We start from the raw sequence: 2,832 nt of genomic DNA on the forward strand, positions 1-2,832 counted from the left end.
TCTGAATGGAGATTTCTAAATGCTGTAGATCACTGTGTGTAGATACTCTAATATATGTATCGATTTCTGCAGTTTCTGGTATTGGTTACTTGAACATATCTACTCTCTGTTCTTTGGAACTGATGGGATACACAGCTTCCCAGGCTCAGAAGGAGAATTACTATATAAAGTTTCTCTCTGACAGAGTCTCACACAGCTTTTGATAACGCTTCACTTTTCAGCTGTCATTTGTGACTTGCTGCCTTCTCCTGTGCTTTGGGTGGGAAGAGCTGCTGTCTGGTGAACAGCAAGGGAACAGCAAATCGCACAGCCAAGGAGCTAGGAGGATTTGACAGGTTTTTCCTGATACATTGTGGTGGTGAAGGTCACGTCCTGAGAAAGAGGAAACAATAACAATGAGACAGCAGTAAGTTTGCAGGCACACATGCATTGAGTTTAACACCCAGCACTTTGAATATACACTTTTCCATCGCAAGAAAAAAGTGCCAACAGTGTTTGAGAAATGATTTTGCATTGTCAAAACCCAAAGTCTCAGAACACAAAAGATAGTTAAAAATCACCAAGTGAAGTGGGAACCTAAAGCAGAATGCAAAATAATGTGTTGTCCCAATTTCTGTCATTCCCAGAAGTCCTGACTCCCACATGTGGTACTGGTTTCTACAGGGACATGAACAGTACTGGGCTGGGTTGCTGGAACAGAGCTCTCAGGTTGCTAAATATGTTTCTATCCATTTACCCAGAGCACACTCATCCCTGGTACCTACAACTGGCTAACATCATAATGACACAAAATATGAGCTTGGTTTTCTTTTTCATCCAGATCCCAAACTTAATTTTATTTAATGGCTTCTTTTTTTCCCTAGTGTCTCTCCGTCTGTATGACAGATGTACAACTAAAACGCAGTGTCTGCCAAGATAAAGTCACCAAAAGTCACACCAAGTTCTGTTCCTCCCATATCGAAACATCAACGGAGGATAATTTTCACAGAGAGCAAAAAACAAAGCTAATATGGAATCACTGCTCTCTGCAGGGAAAACCAAGAGAAGCCAAGTCACATCTAAACACATTCTCATTTTGAACACCTGATTTCCATTATTTTTCAAGAGTTTTCAGCCAGCTGGCTCTCCAGTGTTCTGCATTTGTTGCCACACACAGCTGAAAACACGGAGTTTGAAAGGAGACTCATGTGGGAAACTGAGTAGAGTCACGCTACAGGAGCCAGCACAGCGTAGGCATGCATCAAACGTGGACTTCACTTCAAGCTTTGAGCTCCTTGCCTAAATAAAGTGCAAATGAGCTACGAAATGACACGGGCAGGCACGTGTCTGTATATATGTGGGCGTTGGTACCTACACAGTCAGTTGACCTACAGAAGTGTACACAAATGCACGCACTGTAAGTAACAGCGCTACCTCTGCACTTCGGGATCTTATTTGGCAGATAGTATGGGTTTAAACAACATGCAGCTAAAATGACTTTAGAGGAGAAATTCAGTAGAAGCACTCTCACAAAATGCTCAGAAGCGCAGCACTCCTCCTACAAATGCTGTGATGCCCAAATGCTCAGTGTACGGAAAGTGCCGAGGCTTCACTTCTCTGCATGGAGCCATGGCCATGCTGTCCCTGCGCTGCTCATGGGCGCTGCTCCAAGAAACTTCATAAAAGCTTCCCCTGCATTTCTGTTTAGCCACCTGTATATTTATGGCATATAACTACGAACGGCCTCTACAGGCTCTGCCAGAGCATCTCCCTTTTCTCTGACCCCTCTGCCCTTTGTCACTGCATTCAACGTATTTCCTCTTCCCTTTCTGTATGCTGAATCACACAATACATTTTGCATGAAGTTAAAAAAGCAGCAGGGCATTCTTCCAGGGCTGAAAAAAAGCAATCAATAAAGTAAAAAAAAAAATAATTAAAAACATCCCAAAGGCATTCTGATCAGGTTAGAAAGAACAAGAGACTACAGTGCAGGTAGCCTTAAAGAGAAACATTTGCATCCGCAATGGAGGTGTTAATGTGCAGGGGAGTTAAACCATTTGACAGCCATCAGAAGCACTTAAGTGTGTTTTACAGCTCTTGTTTCAATGCTGGAGTGTCACCACTTATGGTTAAAAAATCCAAGAGCACTTTTGAGTCTCAGAACCTTCCAGTCTTGAAGTAACTTTCTTGATTACACAAAGATTTGTGCCATGACTGAACATCATGTTCTCTAAGGCAGTAAAAATGTAGCTCCAGAGACATATTTTCTTTTGACAAGCAGGGGAAAGAGCCTTAAAAAAAAAGGGGAAAAAGAACAATATGTGCTAAGGAACATTAGACCTTGCTTTGGAAGTCTTTAAACATCATGTGTTGGCAAGTTATGTTTCAAAGCACCTCAAACGTCGGAGCAGGAAGCGTAGCGACCTCACTGTATTGGTCACTTTCTGGTTGCTACAAAAGTGAACTGAAAACTCATCTTAGGAATCGAATTAATAATATCACTAATGATCAATAACAGAACTGATCAGATTCCAGGTCTCCATAGACCTTACCCCTATCCTCACACCTACTTTTTCAAAACGTAAAAGTATCTTCTCAAAGACCAAAAAATCTTTTCATGCTCTGTTAAAAAGCTGCTAAGGCTGGAAGATGGGCTCTTTGCCTCCTACAATAACCGGATCAAAGAATGTCACAAACATAGAAAAGACTTATTGAGACACCTGTGCTCTTTCACTCATACACGAAGATTGTTATTTACCATGTAACAACACTTACATCTTGGGCAGTGTAGGAAATAATGGCATGAGCTGACAAGTCTCAGACCAGTGACGGCCACCGGTATCAGGAAGAAGG

The sequence above is a fragment of the Charadrius vociferus genome, unplaced genomic scaffold (genome assembly GCF_000708025.1).
Source record: "Charadrius vociferus isolate BGI_N301 unplaced genomic scaffold, ASM70802v2 scaffold190, whole genome shotgun sequence".
Taxonomy (NCBI): Eukaryota; Metazoa; Chordata; class Aves; order Charadriiformes; family Charadriidae; genus Charadrius; species Charadrius vociferus.